We start from the raw sequence: 10,755 nt of genomic DNA on the forward strand, positions 1-10,755 counted from the left end.
AAGCATTTCCACAGTTTTAACAGTCCTAACTTTGTTCAGATATCTAAATTCAAAGTCTTTTCTGAGAATAGAGAAAACCCTTAGTTGTGAGCGCCTATAAAATCAAAAAGAAAGTTATATATTTCCAAGATCAAGGACAGAAAGTAAACATTAATTAACACTCCAAAGGGGACATAGAAAGAATGATACCAAGGAAATATGAACACCTATCAGGACAATATTCAATCGTGTAGCTTCATGTCCAGCATCAAGAGCATATAAGGGAACCTCAGTCCTGGTCTCTCCTCCTCCCTCCAAGTCACCATGAGCTTCACCACCTTCTCCAACAACTACCGGTCCCTAGGCTCCGTCCGCTCTCCCAGCCAGCGGCTGCGGCCCCCCAGCAGCGCGGCCAGCATGTATGGGGCGTGGTGGGCTCAGGTTTCTGGGTCTCCGTGTCCCACTCCACCAGCGACCACCGGGGTTATGGAAACCTGGTCGGAATGGGTGGCATCCAGAGCGAGAAGGAGACCATGCAAGACCTGAACAACCACCTGGCCTCCTAACTGGACAGAGTGAGGAGCCTGGAGATTGAGAACAGGAGGCCAGAGAGCAAAATCCGTGAACATTTGGAGAAGAAGGGGCCAGAGGACAGAGACTGGGGACACTACTTCAAGACCATGGAGGACCTGAGGGCTCAGATCTTTGCAAATTCTGTGGACAATGGCCGCATCGTCCTTCAGATCGACAGTGCCCATCTTGCTGCTGATGACATCAGAGTGAAGTATGAGACAGAACTGGCCAGGCGCCAGACTGCAGAGGCTGACATCCATGGACTCAGCAAGGTCATTGATGACACCAATATCACAAGGCTGCAGCTGGAGACAGAAATGGAAGCTCTTAAGGAGGAGCTGCTGTTCATGAAGAAGAACCACGAGGAGGAAGTCAAGGGCCTGCAAGCCCAGGTTGCCAGTTCTGACTTGACCATGGAAGTGGATGCTCCCAAATCTCAGGACCTCAGCAAGATCATGGCCAACATCCGAGCCCAGTATGATGAGCTGAACAAATCCTGGTCCCAACAGATCCAGGAAAGCACCACCATGGTCACTACGAAGTCTGCTGAGATTGGAAATGCTGAGGCCATGCTCACTGAGCTGAGACGTACCTTCAGTTCCTTGGAGAGGGAATTGGGTTCCATGAGAAATTTGAAGACCAGCTTAAAGAACAGCCTGAGGGAAGTAGAGACCCGCTATGCCACACAGATGTACCAACTCAACGGAGTCCTGCTGCACCTGGAGTCAGAGCTGGCACAGACCTGGGCAGAGGGACAGTCCCAGGCCCAGGAGTAGGAGGCCCTCCTAAACATTAAGGTCAAGCTGGAGGCTGAGATTGCCACTTACCACCGCCTGCTAAAAGATGGGGAAGACTTCAATCTCAATGACGCTCCGGACAGCAGTAACTCCATGCAAACCATCCAGAAGACCACCACCCACAGGATCGTGGATGGCAAAGTGGTGTCTGAGACCAATGACACCAAGGTTCTGAGGCACTGAGGCCAAGAAGCAGGGCAACATTGGGGATCAGGCGGGCAATAAAAGGTCAGAGGTCACTGGACATCAAAAAAAAAAAGAGCATGAGTTATAATAGGTTCAGTCCAACCAGCCTCTATACCCTTGCCAGTTTTAGCTTTTGCATCCTCTCTGCACTGGCTCCACTCATTGCCTGTAACCTTTCTAAGCAGATGTTCCAAATTCTTGGTGTTTCCAACACCCTAAGGGGCCCCACTGAAGCTCAAGTCTCACCCTTACAGCTTCATACATTGCCCTTTCAGGAGTTGTCTGTAGGTTACACATTGCAGGGCCTCTAAGTGACATATGGATAGAGGCGCTCCTGACCCTGTAACTTTTGCATTCTGCACACCTTCAAAACCAGGATCACATGGATAATACTAAAATCTGCTGCCAGTTCGAGCATTGGTGAGGCTCCTTGGATCATAGCTTCAGTAGTCTCTGAGTGTCTGGGTGGCCAGGCATGAGTATTGTGGTTAAAATGTAAAATTCTCCCCATAGTGCATCATTTCACATACTGGTACCTGCTGGTAGTGTTTCTTGGGGAAGTTATAGAACTTTTAGAAGGTGGATCCTTGCTGGAGGAACCAGATCACAGGGGAATTAAGGTTTTGTACCTAATGCCCCCCCCCCACCACCACCATTCCTGTTCTCTCTCTGCTTCCTGATGGCTAAGGCAATGTACCAATAGACTTCCTGCTCTTGCCTTGCCTTCGCACCATGAAAAAACTTCTCAAATCTATAAGCCAGATAAATCATTTCCTACCCCAAGTTGCTTCTGGTCCCATATTTGTTCACAACAAGAAGAAAGTTACTGGGTTGGAGAGATGGCTTAGCAGTTAAGTGCTTGCCTGTGAAGCCTAAGGACCCCAGTTCGAGGCTCAGTTCCCCAGGTCCCACGTTAGCCAGATGCACAAGGGGGCGCACGCATCTGGAGTTCGTTTGCAGAGGCTGGAAGCCCTGGCGCGCCCATTCTCTCTCTCTCCCTCTATCTGTCTTTCTCTCTGTGTCTGTCGCTCTCAAATAAATAAATTAATTAATTAATTTTAAAAAAAAAGAAGAAAGTTACTGATACAATGGTGATTTGAATCTAGGAAAAGCAACTTCCTAGATGGTCCTGATAAATAAGAGTTCCCTGGGAAACAGCATCATAGATAGTCTTGTTACATATGGCTTCCCTGGAGGCATTCTCTTCTTAAGGGAAAGTCTTTCAAATGCATTTACTCTTTCATACACTACCTCACCATGGATAGAATCTGGGCTATTCCTTAGATATCCTCTAAGGGCAAAGTATTCAATTTCTTTTCTAGTGGTTCTAATTTCTTTAACAGCCACATTTTCTAGTCTGCAACTTGAAGCACACTACTATTCTAGCCAAAAGGAACAGTTCTCACTCAAATCTTTCTGCTCTGCTTTTTGCCTTTGAATATCACTGTAAACCTGGCAAACGCCAGCCAGCAATAACTGTGAGATAGCCTGAATGTTAGGGTGTCTTGAAATTCCCTCTGCCTATTTAGTCTTCTGCCTTTGAACTCAGGTTCCCATGGTGTCTTAGAGCATCTGCAAATTGTAGAAAAACATTACAACCACATAGTACATACACCTTCCAGTACAATTCCCATTGAAGACCACACATTCCCTTCTGAAGCCCCATAAGCCTCCAATGCCCCGTTCCTGTTGGTGGCCTGGTCTTCTTCACTGGAATCTTCCATGAAGCTCTACCTACAACATGTTAAGCATTTTTAGCCCATCTCTCCCAACTCTTCCAAATTCCTTTCACAGACACTTTCCAAAGACTGAAGATCCACATAGTCATGTTTATTCATAACAACTATTCCTTCTCTGGTAATCATTTTCTGTGTGTGTTTACTTTTCAGCTGTGACTAAAATTCCTAAGAGAACAACTCTTGAAAGGGAAGAATTATTTACTTTTGCTCACAGTTTTAGATATTTCAGTCTATGATGCCTGGCTTCATTATTTGGGGCCTGTGGAGACGTGGAGCATCATAGTGGTAGGAGTATGTGGCAAAAGCAGTTGATTCTTCACCTTATGGCAGACAGGAATCAGAGTGAGGAAAGAACTGAAGACCAGTTCTGCAAAGCCATGTGTTCATCAACTTAAGTACTGCTTCCTAAAGTTTCTGGAACCTCCCCCAAATAGTACCATCAGCTAGAGACCAACACATATATGCCTATGGGGGAAATCTCATTGTTCAAAGTATAACAATTATAAAACCTACATAAAAGGTAGAAATTGGGCTGCAAAGATTGTTCAGTGGTTAAGGCGCTTGCCTGCAAAGTCTAATGGCCTGGGTTCAATAACCACATAAGCTAGATGTACAAAATGGGATACATATCTAGAGTTTTTGCAGTGGCTAAAGGCCCTGACATGCCCATGCTTGTTTTCTTTCTCTCTCTCTCTTTCTGATTGCAAATAAATAAATATACTAAAAAATTTTTAAAGGATAAAAATTATCAGACTGAGTGGGAGAACAGTACTTGAGTTATGAACACACAAAAATAACCTAACAAAAATATGTTATGAATAACAGTGGATGCTTGCTTTTTTTTTTTTTTTTTTTTTGGATGATTGGATTTCCTTCGAGCATTGCCAGGCACAGGCTGGAGCTTTCAGGAGAGGGGCCTGAACTGCCAGGCACGGCTAAGGACCCTCAGGCTACAGGAGGCCACTCCCTCTCCAAGCCCAGCACACCTGAATTTAGACAGAGCCCATAGCCCTGTAACCTCTGGCCAGTTGCCTAGGAAACTCCTTATCAACCTTCACACAGCCCATCCCCCTGAGACCCTAAATCAGCTGAACCCCCCCCCCCACCATTGCCTACATGCTGGAATGAATGTCCCCATATGCTAATTAGGCATCAGAAATGAACCTGGTATATCCAATCCCCTTAGGACCCTTCCCTCCATCCTCAGATGCTTATAAACCCATTTCCCAACCCACAGGTTTCTAGTTTGCTTTATTTATAAACATATGACTACAACTGAAACATCACTAATTGCCAAAGAAACATAAAATCAAAATGACAACAAGAAACATAAATCAAAATGACAATGAGTCACCAACCTCCAGTAAAGTGAGTTTGCTTTTGCTTTTATTCTCTTTTAATTTAAAATTAAAGTTATTATAATTGTCACAAAAGACAGCTTGTTTGAAAGATTTCATTGTAGACTTTTCACTTCCCTGGTTAGATTTATGTATAGGTATTTTTGAAACTGTTTTGAATGGGACTTTTTTCATTCTTTGTCAGCAAGATCACTATTGGTATATCAAAAAGCTATGATTTTGTGGCAGGGTGTTGGTGGAGCATGTCTTTAGTCCCAGCCCTTGGGAGGCAGAGGTAGGAGGATTGCCATGAGTTTGAGGCCACCCTGAGACTCCATAGTGAATTCCAGGTCACCCTGGACTAGAGTGAGACCCTACCTCGAAAAACCAAAAAAAAAAAAAAAAAAAAAAGCTATGATTTTGTATGTTGATTTTGAATTCCACTTCTTAACTAAAAGTGTTTATTAAATGTAAAAAAATTGTCAGGCATGGTGGTGCACACCTTTAATCCCAGCACTCGGGAACAGAGGTAGGAGGATTGCCATGAGTTCAAGGCTACCCTGAGACTCTATGGTGAATTTCAAGTCAGCCTGGGCTAGAGGTAGACCCTACCTTGAAAAACCACACACAAAAAAAGAATGTATTTATGGTGTTATTTATAATGTTTTGAAACTATATGTGTGTGTGTGTGTGTGTGTGTGTGTGTGTGTGTGTATGTGTGTGTGTGTGTGTGTGTGTGTGTGTGTGTGTGTACTGAATGATGTTTAAGTCAGGTTAAACATAGCTACTTCTGGGCTGGAGAGATGGCTTAGCGGTTAAGCGCTGGCCTGTGAAGCCTAAGGACCCCGGTTCGAGGCTTGATTCCCCAGGACCCATGTTAGCCAGATGCACAAGAGGGCACACGCATCTGGAGTTCATTTTTAGTGGCTGGAAGCCCTAGCGTGCCCAATCTCTCTCTCTCTACCTATCTACCTCTCTCCCTCTCTCTCTCTGTCACTCTCAATAAATAAAAATGAACAAAAAAATTAAAAAAAAAACATAGCTACTTCCTCAAACATTTATTTATTTATTTTGGTTTTTCAAGGTAGAATCTCCCTCTAGCCCAGGCTGACCTGAAATTTACTATGTAGTCTCAGGGTGGCCTCCAACTCATAGCGATCCTCCTACCTCTGCCTCCCCAGTGCTGGGATTAAAGGTGCATGCCACCATGCCTGGGTAATTTATTATTGTGTGTGTGTATGTGTGTGTGTGTGTGTGTGTGTGTGTGTGTGTGTGTGTGTGTGTTCAGGTATGTTAGTGTGGGTACATACGTGTCACAGTATATGTGTGGAGGTCAGAGTACAACTTCTGGTGTCACTCCTCACCTTCCAACTTTGTTAGCAGCAGGGTTCTTTACGGTTCATCATTGCATTTGCCAGTCTCACTGGGCTTCTAGGAGATTCTCCTGCCTCCACCTCCCTTCTTTCTGTAGGCACACTGGAACTTGAATGTTGGCACTACAGTGTCCAACTTTACATGGGTTCTGGAGATACAAACCCTGGTACTCACCCTTGTCAGGAAATCACTTTGTTCATTTAGTCATCTCCCCAAACACTCAAGACTCAAAATCCTTTCTTCAATCCTTTTGAAAAAATACAGTACATGGTGAGTATCTGTAATCACGTGATGATGCAACAGCATATCAGAACTGCTTTTCCCTACCTAATTGTCAGGTAGACCTAGGAGAAGCTGTTCTCCATCCTTACTTCCCTTGTGCTTTACCCAGTCTCTGACAACCACCATTCCCTTGCTACTTCTAGGGGAATAACAGCTTTACATTCCATATGACTGAGATCCATGAAACTTGTCTTTCTCCCTGGATATCTTTACTTATCCATAATCCTCAACTCCTTCTATATTGTGAATTCTCAGATTTCATTCTTTTTATAGCCTAATAGGATTTTGTTATGTAGATATACCACTTTTCCTCTGTTGAGCCTTCATCCTTTTCTTAGCTAGAGTGAACAGTACCACAGTGGACATGAGAATGCAGTTGTCTTGAGCATTCTTTTAAAAAATGTTTTATTAATTATTTATTTAAGAGATGGAGAAAGAGAGAGGAGCAGAGAGAGAACGAGAGAGAGAATGGGCACATTAGGACCTCAAGTCACTGCAAATGAATTCCAGACACATGTGCCACCTTGTGCATCTGGCTTTATTTGAATACTGGGTAATTGAACCTGGGTCCTTTGGCTTTGCAGACAAGCACTTTAAGTGCTAAGCCATCTATCTGCCCAGCTCTTGAAAATTCTTATTTTATATCCTTGAATAAGTACTCAGTAGTGGGATTCCTGAACCATTTAATTTATATTTTTGCATGTGCATGTGTGAAGTGGGCCAGTATGTGTGATGGTCACATGTGAGTGGGCCCACACATATGAGGAGACCAGAAGCTGACATCAAGTGTCCTCCTCAATGATGTTCCACCATATTTATTGGGCATGGTCTCTCACTTGAAACCAGAGCTTGCCAAGTAGTCTGGTCCTCCACTTGCCCTGGGATCACCTATCTCCACCTCCTGAGTGCTGGGGTGACAGCTGCACCCACCTGACATTCATGGGGGTGCCATGGGTCCAAACTCTGGTCCTCATGCTTGCATAGCAAGCCCTGCATCTGGCCCCTGATTTCTAATTTTTTTTTAAGGAACAACCATCTTGTTTTCCATAATGACTGTAATAATTCACTTTTCCATCACCAAGGGTTCCATTTAGTCCACATTCTCGCCAATAGTTGCTATTTCTTGTCTTTGTTTTTATAACAGCCATTTTTAATGGAGTGAAGTGGCACCTCACCATTGCTATAACCTATACTTCCCCAGTTACTTGATTTTGAGCATTTTCTTCATAAACTGATCACTGTCTTGAGAAGTGCCTATGTAGGTTTTAATCTGCTCTAAAATCAAATTAGATGTTTACCATTTGTTTTCCTTATTTATTATTCATAAATACTGTCTTATTATAAGTATTTTCTCTTATTCTGTTGTTTTCTGTTTTTTCTGTTGATGGTTTCTTTTTCTGAATTTCTGAAATTTGTTTCTTTTTAGTTGGAAATAATCCCATTTACTTATGAGATTTTTTTTTTTTTTTTTTTTTTTTTGCTGTTGTCTAAAAAGTTCTTGCTTGTTTTGATGACCTAAAGTATCTCTCCTGTTTTGTATGAGTAGATTCATACTTTCAGTCTTACATTGAAAGCTTTCGTTCATTTTAGGTCATGTTTTTTAACTGATGAGAGATGGGGTTTTACATTTCATTCTTCTGTGTGTGGACATATAATGTTGCCACTTACTGAAAAGCCTGCCATTTTCCTACTGAGTTTTCCTCGTGAGTTGAATGTAGATATACGAGCTTACCTCAAGCCTCTCTATGATGTTCTACTGGTGAACGTGAATTTTGTATCACATAGCTTTATGACTGCATCTTTGTTGGACAGTGTCAGGTATATAATGTCCTTTGCTTTGCTCCTTTTCCTCAGTACTCCTTTGCCTGTCCTGGGTTATTTTGTAGCTTTCCACCAATAGGATGTTTTTCTAGTTCTGTGAAGAATATCATTGAAGTTTTTTTTTTTTTTTATTTTTGAGGCAAGTCCAACAGACTGGCCTTTTATTTTATGTGAGAGCATGAGCAAGAGAGAGAGACAGAAAGAGGGAGAGAATGGGCACGCCATGGTCTCTAGCCACTGTAGTTGAACTCCAGATGTGTGCACCTGCACAACCTTGCACACTTGCGTCACTTTGTGCATCTGGCTTATGTAGGACCTAGAAAGTCAGACACAGGTCCTCAGGATTCGCAGACAAGTGCCTTAACTGCTAAGCCATCTCTCCAGCCCCACTGCAGTTTTACTGTAACTATATTGGATTTGTAGATCAATTTAGTGAGACACTGCAGTATCTTACTATCATGGCTGACATCAGTCTCTGCTCAGCAGCTCTTATTTTAAAATACTGTTGTCATTGATATACAAATCAGGTAGCACTTTCTACTTTGACCCTAGATCTAATAGCCATCACCCTACATCCCTAATGGTTCAAAATAATCTGACTGTTATTTTACTGTTCTTATTACTAAGATAAACAAGAACTATTTGTTATTCCCTGGGTATTTTTTGACAGCAAAAGCTTACACTATTATTAATAATTATGCCAGAGCCAGGCATAGTGGCACACTCCTTTAATCCTAGCACTCAGGAGGCAAAAGTAGGAGGATCACCATGAGTTTGAGGCTACCCTGAGACTACATAGTGAATTCTAGGTCAGCCCGGGGTAGACTGAGACCCAACCTTGAAAAAACAAAATAATAATAATAATAATAATGCCGGGACAAGAGACAGAAGCTTCCCAGAACAAACTGTGCCATATGTGGACCTTATTATTATGGTCATTAGTGTAGCTTGCCACTGATGACTCAGTGCTGCCACCTGGCTTCTACCAATGGTTCAGTCTTTTCATTCCTCATGAATCCGAGGGATCACACACTTCACTGGCTCTGGCATACACAAAACAGCCAGCATGAAACTTCTTGAAAATGTCAGATACTCCTCTGCAGGTATATTCTTTGTTAAATGTGGTCCCCTTGTGACTTGTTGTTTGATGGGGCTTGTCAGCTATTACCCAGTAAATCTCTCTTAACATTGCCATATATTGGCGAACTTTCCAAATGCTGTTCCAATCACATGGCAAGGAATTCCTGTATCTTCATTTACTAAAGCTATTGCACTATCAAAAATTTAAAGATCTATCACCAGGGACTATGAAGACTGGCTATCCTTGTGTTTCACACTCTGCTCTCGCCAGTGCCTTAAAGATCCATCTAATCCCATGTCTATTTCTCTGGTTTACACCACTACATATGATCCACATGATTTCCCTCCCTTGCCAGGCAAGCTATTCTTCATGACTCAGGATACTTCGTTCAGTTTGTGCTGAAATCTGACCCTACTTTTTCAGCTGGGGTAATGAAAGGTGGGGTGGGTCGGGGGTAACAATAGGCACTGTTGTTTAAAAACATATGCTACAGTTGAGATCACTGTATTGCATTTCACCCTGGTCCAGGAAGGTCTTTCTCCCTGTAAGTATACAGCTGACCAGATAATTTAAAAGAACTGATACCCTACAAACTCTCAGGGTCACCTGCCTGAGTACCTCAGTTTCAGACCTCAGGGCTCCATTATTTGTCTATCAAGGTCCTGTCTTTAGCACAGGGAATCTGTCAGTTCTGTGCAGTTATTTCTCACTGCTGCATTGCAGCTTTGCCAATGAGATGCAGTGTCTGGTCTTCAGCCCAGTCTGTCTTATAGTACAGGAGCTGAGCCTCTTCCTATAAGCTAGGACAGAAGCTTGCAGAACCACAGCAAATGACGGTAGACTATCCTTGAGGAAAGCCTGAAAGAAAAATTGTCATATATTCTTATGGCCAATATTTTCTCAAAGGATCCACTCTTTAATTCAGGAGATTTGAATTTGTTAACTGTCTGAGAGCTACAAGCTAGAAGAGAGAGTTTACTTCTCTGTTGTTATGATTCAAGCCAGTATCCTGGAAATGAGCACTGGATACTTTAAATTCCTGTTATAAGGATCAGGTAACATTTTATAGAGTGTCTATTTCATTTTTGCCTGTGGTGATAAAACATTCTGATTAACCCTCATCCCTGACACTTATTAAAGTCTTCTTTATTTTTGGCAGGTAAGCATTGTTTTTGGCTCTGCTGTGCTAGGATCTTACCATCATGACTGAAATGAGGAGGCCCATTGCACTGACAGCACATGGTGCCATCCTGCCCGGCCTACCAAGGACAACAAGCACAGAGGTTTCTAGAATACTAGTGACCCTCCCTACCAATGTATTGCTAAATTCCCTAGTGAAGAAAGTGTCTGCTGAGGAACCCACGGTGATACATAAAGAATAGGCTAGCGGGGAGTATATTTCACTTATGATAATCCATTCTGACACTTATAACTTCATTCCTCTGAATTAGGTGGGGGAAGTTCATTCTCTCTCTCTCTCTCTCCCTCTCTCCATGCAGGCCACTAATGAACTCAAGTTCTTTCAACTAACTACACACTATTAGAAGTATTTCCACTGTGCAAGAGAACACATTCTAGTCTTTGGA

The 10,755-nt window shown here is 42.8% G+C and overlaps 1 pseudogene; it reads left to right on the top strand.

Annotated features, from left to right (window-relative positions):
- Positions 1-273: 273 nt before the first annotated feature.
- On the top strand, positions 274-1,532 carry LOC101603834 (annotated as a pseudogene).
- Positions 1,533-10,755: the final 9,223 nt, after the last annotated feature.

The sequence above is a fragment of the Jaculus jaculus genome, chromosome 6 (genome assembly GCF_020740685.1).
Source record: "Jaculus jaculus isolate mJacJac1 chromosome 6, mJacJac1.mat.Y.cur, whole genome shotgun sequence".
Classification (NCBI taxonomy): Eukaryota; Metazoa; Chordata; class Mammalia; order Rodentia; family Dipodidae; genus Jaculus; species Jaculus jaculus.